General features: G+C 39.2%; 2 non-coding genes across 2 annotated transcripts; both read left to right on the forward strand.

Moving 5' to 3' along the window:
- Nucleotides 1-5636: 5636 nt before the first annotated feature.
- trnal-cag (transfer RNA leucine (anticodon CAG)) lies at nucleotides 5637-5720 on the forward strand. The gene has a single exon. It is a non-coding gene; the product is annotated as a tRNA-Sec (tRNA).
- Nucleotides 5721-5992: 272 nt separating this feature from the next.
- Nucleotides 5993-6074, forward strand: trnas-aga (transfer RNA serine (anticodon AGA)). The gene has a single exon. It is a non-coding gene; the product is annotated as a tRNA-Ser (tRNA).
- The last annotated feature ends 3266 nt before the right edge of the window (nucleotides 6075-9340 follow it).

Below are 9340 nucleotides of genomic sequence, written 5' to 3' on the forward strand. Positions count from 1 at the left end.
CACTGTCATGTTCTTTATGTGCTGCTGGCTACCCTTCATTGCAAGCACCATTTACTACCGCTCCCATGTCCAGTGTGAGGAGGTGAAGTATATGGTGCTCAATGTCTGCATAGCTATAGGGAACATGCACTGTATCACCAGTCCCACCTTGTATCTAATTATGAGGGCCTGCAGGGGTGCCCAAAGCGCCTGTAGTCTCTGAAGCAGAGATACTCCTCCACCTGAGCGAAAGGGCACTGGTGCAAACACAGCCTGCTAGTCCGAACAATCCACAAGGTGTATCTGTAATGACTAGGTGTAATCCCCCCAAAAAAGGAACATTTCTATGTGTGCAACAAGCCCAGCTACTGTATGCCAAAAATGAACTGGGACCTCAGGCAGTAGGCGAGAGGCTGGATGTCAACACGTCTCGAGGACCTGTTGACCGTGAAACGTTTCAGTCTTTCCACAAATCTCATATCCTCTGGAATGGTCGAGTTGTAGCACGTTTCAACAACCTTCTGTTTCAGCCATTGCATGCTCGTCAGTTTAGACATGATTATTAGGAACAAGTTCTTTGATTCACCTTTGCTTGTACTGTCTGTGATCCTCCCTATGGAGGTCTCCAGAACATTGAGATTTAGGTCCATTATAGACTCTGGTAAGAAAACCACCTGCCTCCCTGACTGACAGGCTGGGGTGTACATGGAACCCTGTAGTTCCTTCACCTTCTTCCTATCCACCTTGGTAGCATTCAGTGTATCACTGCGGCTGTTCACCCAAACATGGAGCCTAGCTCTCCCTTGCTGTCTCTCATCACTATCATAGCATTGTTGATGGATGATGCCCTTTTCCTAACCAATTGCAGTCGCATGAAAGCGTTGAACGCCTCCTCAAAGGCTTCTGTCATCTCATTGTCAGTTGCTTGATGTGGGGATGTGTCGTAATTGGTGTCAGACCTGGCGTCATCTCCTCTGAACACATCCATGTTCACACTCAGTCTCAGTTCATGAGACTGAGCAACTGGGTACTGGACACATCCCCATCCGTATCACCAGAGGCGGCCAGTGTGCTTAACTGGGACTGTACACCGAGGCTAGACGACGGCGTATTTGTTTCACATGGCTCATTCTTCTCATGTCTAGGATAAAACAGAATAGGCGCGCCCCTGAGCAAAATCCTCTCTGATAGGTGGTGATATACTGCAGAAATCTGTGTTCTCCAGAGTTACTTGGAGAACCTCGCCTTTGCAGCAATATCTCAGGGAAAGGAGAAATTGGAAAGTAGCTCTGTCCTTTGGTGACAACGCTCCGAAAGACAGCTCATCTAATATCCTATCGTGTAGTATGTCAGTGTCAACCGCTAAGAAGAAGGCTCTCCTATTTGAAGGCACCTTCACTGTTTTAAACACAGCTGTATTTGCTTGTCTGTGAGGCAAAACATTACAATAGGTTGACACCGTTGTATTTTTCTTAGTGGCCATGCTTTCATAGTGTTTTCTTCTCTGGTATAACACAATTGAGAGCTCTAGAGCCTACTGCCTAACTCCTTGGCATACATGTTACACTAAACCTCATGTCCTTGACAGGGTACTTCAGCTCTGAACAGTGAAGTCAGTTTCTCTGAGTTGGATAAGTCAGCTGTGTTGGATACATGAGCACGTGACTAAACCGGACACTTCAGCTCTGAACAGAGAAGTCAGTGTCTCGTATTTGGATAGGTCAGCCCTGTTCGGATACATGCATTAAACAGGATTTGAACTTGTTTATGGAAAAGTGTTTATTTCTGTATTTCATGGTTGCAGCTTGCTGAAAACTGTCCACAGTGGTCCTATCATCAAGTTTAAACAGTACTGCCAAACATTTTACTTGCAGAGTGCATGAAACTAGATTTACACCTTGTTCATGGAAAAGTATTTATTTCTGTTTTTCATGGTTGCAATTGGTGAAAATTGTCCAGTGTTCCTCTCATCTAGTTTAAACAGTACTGCAAAAAATGTACTTACAGAGTGCTTCAAACAGGATTTGTACTTGTTTATGGAAAAGTGTTTATTTCTGTTTTCATGGTTGCAATTTGCAGAAAATTGTCCACAGTGTTCCTATCATCTAGTTTAAACAGAACTTCTTATTTTTTAAATCCTGAGTGCATCGAACATGGTTTAGACCTTGTTTATGGAAAAGTGGTTATTTCTGTATATCAATGTTGCAAACTTGCTGAAAATTGTCCACAGTGTTCCTATCATCTAGTTTAAACAGAACCATTTTTTCATCCTGAGTGCATCAAACATGATTTAGACCTTGTTTATGGAAAAGTGGTTATTTCTGAATTTCAATGTTGCAACTTGCTGAAAATTTACCACAATGTTCCTATCATGAGGTTTAAACAGAACAAAACATGTTTAAATCCTGAGTGCATCAAACATGACTTAGACCTTGTTTATGGAAAAGTATTTATTTCTGTTTTTCTTGGTTGCAATTGGTGAAAATTGTCCACAGTGTTCCTATCATCCTAGTTTAAACAATACTGCAAAATAATTACTTACAGAGTGCATCAAACGTGATTTGAACTTGTTTATGGAAAAGTGTTTATTTCTGTTTTCATGGTTGCATCTTGCTGAAAATTGTCCACAGTGTTCCTATCATCAAGTTTAAACAGTACTGCAAAAGAAATCTTACAAAGTGCATCAAACATGATTTAGACCTTGTTTATGGAAAAGTGTTTATTTCTGTATTACATGTTTGCATCTTGCTTGAAATATTCCAGTGTTCCTATCATCCAGTTTAAACAATACTACCAAAACAAATGACTTACAGAGTGAATCAAACATGATTTGAACATGTTTATGGAAAAGTGGTTTTCTTTATTTCAATGTTGCAACTTGCTGAAAATTGTCCACAGTCTTCCTATCATCTAGTTTAAACAGAACCATTTTTTTTCATCCTGAGTGCATCAAACATGATTTAGACCTTGTTCATGGAAAAGTATTTATTTCTGTTTTTCATGGTTGCAATTGGTGAAAATTGTCCAGTGTTCCTATCATCTAGTTTAAACAGTTCTTCAAAAACGAATGACATCCAGAGTGCATCAAACATGATTTAGACCTTGTTTATGGAAAAGTGGTTCTGTAGTTCAATTGCTGCAACTTGCTGAAAATTGTCCACAGTGTTCCTATCATCTAGTTTGAACAGTTCTGTAAAAAATGTACTTTCAGAGTGCAATCAAACATGATTTTAGACCTTGTTTATGGAAAAGTGGTTATTTCTGTAGTTCAATGCTGCAACTTGCTGAAAATGTATACTGTCCCAAGATATCAAAGAAATACAACAATACATGACAAAACAACAAATGGTATCTTTTCCATTTTTAACTGTGTTTTAATCGGGTAATCTCTGGTAGTGAAGTGAGCTGTATCATAGTCCTGTCACTGCTTCACTCCCTGGCTACGCTGACGCTGATGCTCCCTGGCTACGCTGATGCTCCTCCTACAAAAAAAAACACCCGTCAGAAACCACTGAACCTTGACATCCAACTCATATCGTCGTCTTTTGTATTGTTCACATGAAAATAAAACCTAATATAACTCAAACGGAAAGCATTTGCATTTTTGCGCCATTATTGATCGATAACAATTTTTCCACCTCTCCCACACTAACTTTACAAAATTCAAAACTTGCACTGCTTTTCTTTCATTATGTTTTTTTTTACACGTTTTTTTCCATCATTCTTTATATCATTGATCTTGGCTTCATAAAAAAATCAGCTGAAACAATTAATTTTTTTGCTGTAATTAGTTTGATTCACATTTCCTTGTGTTTTGTATATTTCTGTTTTTGTGCATCAACGTGGAAAACGGATTTCATTGGCATAATCGCGTCACCGTAGTGCATTTTTGTAGAAAAAATAAAAATTTAAAAAATCGCTCTAAAATAGTTCGATTCACATTTCCTTGTGTTTTGTATATTTCTGTTTTTGTGCATCAACGTGGAAAACGGATTTCATTGGCATAAATAAAACCTAATATAACTGCCTGGACTGCGCAAAAATGCAAATGCATTCCGTTTGAGTTATATTAGGTTTTATTTTCATCGTGTCATCGTGTCACAGTGTCAATATCAGTCTAGTTTGAACAGTTATGTTAAAAACATTATATTCAGAATGCATCAAACATAATTTTAGACCTTGTTTATGGAACAGTGGTTATTTCTGTAGTTCAATAGCTGCAACAATGCTGAAAATATCTGCAATAGTATTGTGAAAAAAATACCTGCAACAGGACAGGAATGCATCAGTCTCCAATGGACCATCTGACAAGTTGTTCTACACAGGAGAAAGGTAAAACACACATCCCCAATACATTGCTAGGTGCTTTCAGTGTTGACAGTTTTAAAATACAACAACTCATGTACAAAAACACTGCAACATAAAAAAGTTACACCGTGAAATCTCCTCTATTCCATTCAAACCGTAGAGGACCAAGTAGTGCAGGGACAAGTAGTGCTGTTGTTACGCCCCTGAAAACAGGGGAGAAATAATCACGAGAGTGATACGGTGTTGTATTCTCAATTCAACTTTTAGTTCAATGAGAAATATGGGTGGAGACCAGAGCAATCGATCTCCGGCTCATAGATTAAGAGCATTTCGTAGATCACAGATTAACACTTTTAGGCACCACAAAATAAAGTAATCAATATAACATTTACACATTACTCTCACAATTCGTACCCTTTGTACGCTTGACGGATTTTTAACTTTAACACAATTATATGAATGTTATCAATCTCTATCAACTAATACTGAATGCATCTTTTTAATGTTAGATGTTTTAAGATCCAAACATACTATGAACTTACTAATACTTTGAATATTTCCATTAACCTGTCACACTGTAACACATAGCCTACGCTGTAATATGTTAAATGTATATTGAGGAACCATAATCACTACTACTGGATAATTGATAGGTACAGTAGTTAAAACCTGTTGACGGGTTAGGGTTCCCTTTTGGGAACGACCCCTCCCACGTTCAGCTGGAACGGTGGCGCACGGAACGCAAAAATATTCTTAGAAATATTTAACCTCCACACATTTTGTTCATCTAGCCAGCAAGTCAGATTTCTAAATTGTTTTACAGCGAAAACATAGCACATATTTATGTCAAACCACCACCAAAGACACAGCTAATTTGCATAGCCAAAAAATGCAATCAACAAACGCAGGATTAAAAGAAAAATAATTCACTAACCTTTTGAAAATCTTCATCAGATGACAGTAATAGGACATGTTACACAGTACATTTATGTTTTTTTCAATAATATGCTATTTATATCCATAAATCTCTGTTTACAATGACGGCATGTTCACAAAATGCTACTCAAATGTCCGGAGAAATGATGATATCTGCTGGAGCTAACGTCAGATAACAAGCAATACACATCATAAACTTTGACTAAATATACATGTTCTACATATAGATAGAAAGATACACTTCTTCTTAAATCAATGACTGGAGTTTTTCATTGATAAAAACAAATGACTATTGAAAGTGCAAGTCGGTATCGTGCATAAATTTACTGGTCTCTGTGGTGATTTTAGAAGGCTGTGCCTATTTCTACTTTTACCCCATACTCTTTAACCCGATACCCAGGTACTGTGCTGTAGTCAGGATGGCCGAGCGGTCTAAGGCGCTGCGTTTCAGGTCGCAGTCTCCCATGGAGGCGTGGGTTCAAATCCCACTTCTGAAAGTTGTTTAGTGCCTCTCAGGATTCATGCTGCTTAGCAGTAATAATAAGATGATGAAATAACAATTTATAATAAACACTCTCAAATGAAAACCTTCTGGAGCTGACCAAAGATCAAGGAAAATAAGAAAACAGCTGTACTTAATAATGAATGAGGGGAACAATTCATTTTATTGCATTATAATGAGTTAATGAGTTACTTGCATTGTCTTTCAGTTGTAAAATTATCACTTCTGTAGGCTATACCTGGTGGCCCATTCACTGCTGACAAGACTGTTGTCGTGGCCGAGTGGTTAAGGCGATGGACTAGAAATCCATTAGGATCTTCCTGCGCAGGTTCGAGTCCTGCCGACAACGAAATTGAATTTTCTTGACCCCTCCGGAGGTTGAAGTTTAGTCGTGTTTCTTATACCAATCATATCCTCTCAGATCTCCACAAGTACATAGGGATTAGTTGTCCATTTTGGATAGGATCCCACCTCACACCTTTACACACCTGGTTATCCATCCTTCTAGCTCTATAGGCCACAGTAGCATAGGTTACAGGTTTGTAGTCAAGCCACAGATTTCAGGTGAGATCCCATGATACACTCAACAATACAACAACACGATTCTCATGAATAACCATTAAGCCATTTGCTAAGATTTCCCCCATTTTGACATGTGGAAACCTGTTGTCACTCTTACCCTGACGGATAGCTCCAGACACTTTTTTGGTCCTATCTGAGGCATTTTTAAATTCATGTCAAAATGGCCATATTCTGAAGACACTCTTAAAGTCTGCAGGGTAATCGAACTGGCCACATCTAAAGTCATTGGTGAGAAACCTTGTTAAACCCTAAAAGAAAAAGTAAAAACACGATTGCATTGAAAATAATCATTAAGTCATTCAGGTCGCAGACTCCCCTATAGGCATGGTTTGAAACCCACTCCTGACAACTTTTTAGCGCCTGCATGTCATGCACCTTTGTAAAATCCAGTTGAAAAATAAATGACTTAAGGTAATGTAAATGACACCTAGTTAATATGAGTAGTGAATAACTATCGTATTTTTAATATACTGCAAAAACAGCTAGTTGATGAGAGGCTGAAAGAGAATTGCAAGAATCGCGCAATTTCACAGGCGAGCCACAAACAGGCGAATAACAAAAAGCATCTCGGAACGCACAACTCGTCGGTCGTTGTCAGTGGATTGTATTGGCGGGAAGAACAAAAATATCGTCTGCAGGGTAATCGAAGTCACCGCATCTAATGTCAAGCCACAGGTCACAGGTGAGCTGCCTTGTTAAACCCTAAAAATAAATAATAACACGATTGCGTTGAAAATACCCATTAAGCCATTTGTTAAGATTTCCCCCATGTGGACCTGTTGTCACTCTTACCCTGATGATTGCTGATATTTCCATACACTTTTTCGGTCTTATCTGAGGAATTTTATCTTTTACATCAGAATGGCCATATTCTGAGGCCAGTTTAGCGTTCATTCAATGACGATTTACTACTCTTTTCCATTGAAGGCCATATTGAGGTTAAATCAATGACTGGAGTTTTTCATTGATAAAAACAGTTGTTTAGTGCCTCTCAGGAGTCATGCTGCTTAGCAGTAATAATAAGACGATGAAATAACAATTTATAATAAACACTCTCAAATGCAAACCTTCTGGAACTGAGCAAAGATCAAGGAAAATAAGAAAACAGCACTACTTAATAACAAATTAATGATGGGAACATTTCATGATGTACCAATACTATTAATGTACTGGTACCGAATACAAAACATGAGTGTACAAAACATTCACTGTGATGATGGCCCATGTTGACTCCAATGCTTCCCACAATTGTGTCAAGTTGGCTGTATGTCTTTTGAGTGGTGGACCATTCTTGATACACACGGGAAACTGTTGAGCGTTAAAAAAACAGCAGCGGTGCAGTTCTTGACACAAACTTGTACCCCTGGCACCGACTACCATGCCCCGTTGAAAGGCACGTAAATATTTTGTCTTGCCCATTCACCCTCTGAATGGCACACATACACAATCCAAGTCTAAATTGTCTCAAGCCTTACAATATTGTTTTTACCTGTCTCCTCTTCTTTATCTATACTGATTTAGGTGGATTTAACTAGTGACATCCATAAGGGATTATAGCTTTAACCTGGATTCACCTGGTCAGCATATGTCATGGAAAGAGCATTTTATACACTCAGTGTAAATTTGTTATTTTCAACCATTAACTGGGGCCTTGTTGAGGCCTTATCTAAGTTAGTAATTGCTGATTGACAATAAAGTATTATTTTGAGGTATGCAATTCCTATGTAGAGAAGGTTATCTCTGGTAGTTGTTCAATATGACTTCAACTTTTACAGGGTACTGTGGTAAAATAGATGTTTAATCTCAGTGTGACTCCCTGTTTAAATACAAGTTCAATAAAATTTAAAAAACATCAACACACACACAGGATATGGGGTACACATGCTATCACATCATTACATATTAGGCCCTACTGGACCTGCATTCCAGCACCATTCCAGCATCTGGAATTGACTCATGTTTGAGGTGGGGCATCAATACATGTGGGGGAGAGGTGGCTGTCGAATGTATGATTCTGATATGTACAGGTAAGTTTATGTTTGTGTCTGTAATCTGAGGAGTGTTTGAATATGAATGAGCAGCAGTGTTGTGATCTGTCCTATCCCGTCCTTGCAGAGTGATCTTCCTTGGCCTTCCGTGATCTTCACATGTCTCGGTGGTTCCTCCTCAGGAGGGAGGGAGACACCACCACGGGACAGACCCCACACTCACCGCTAGAGATCGAACTTCAGACTCCCTACAAAACCACTGAACCCCTCAACACACCGAAAGAGATTACAGTGCACACCCTTAGAGGGAGCCGGAACAGGATAACTCCCTCCACCCTCACAAAGACACAGAGGAGGATGAACTATCCAACACCCAGGGAGAGAGAACGAGTGACCTCAGTCGAACACAGTCCGAAAGAGGAGGTGGAAGAGGCATTCGATAGCGGAGGAGGTTATCCCAGAGGCCATTCCTCCTGTTCATGTGAGCAAGAAAGAGCAGAAGGCTTCTGATCAGCCAAATGGCAGGCAGAGAGAGAGGTCATCGTGATTCACACCCACAGAGAGAAAGACAACCCACACAAGCTCTTGGTTGAGATGAACCACACAGAGGTAGAGGCAGAGGGCTTTCAGCGCTAGCCAGTCAGCCTGCCTGCTCTAATCCTCAAGTCAATTGTATTTAAATTCATGTTCATTAAAGATTTTTATTCAATAATTGAAAAGTCCCATTTACTTAATGATCATTTTTCACTGTCTTCAACCCTCAAGAACCAGGGTGAGTCTGGGTCACCCTTTTACTGGGCAAACACAACTTTGCATATCATCATAGAATAGGCCGAAACGTTAATCTTTTAATCTTGCTTGAATAAAACAATGCATTTTTATAGTGAGCAAGAGTTGGGCTTTTTCCTTTTCTATGATGATTCAAATTTTTGGCTGCACCTCAACTCAACGTTGGTTGAGCGCCCTCCGTTTTTTTGTTGTGAAATAATACATATTTTTTTAAATGTACAAAGTAAATTATTCAAAGCATTAAAATTGGGATGTT

The sequence above is a fragment of the Oncorhynchus kisutch genome, linkage group LG16 (assembly GCF_002021735.2).
Source record: "Oncorhynchus kisutch isolate 150728-3 linkage group LG16, Okis_V2, whole genome shotgun sequence".
Classification (NCBI taxonomy): domain Eukaryota; kingdom Metazoa; phylum Chordata; class Actinopteri; order Salmoniformes; family Salmonidae; genus Oncorhynchus; species Oncorhynchus kisutch.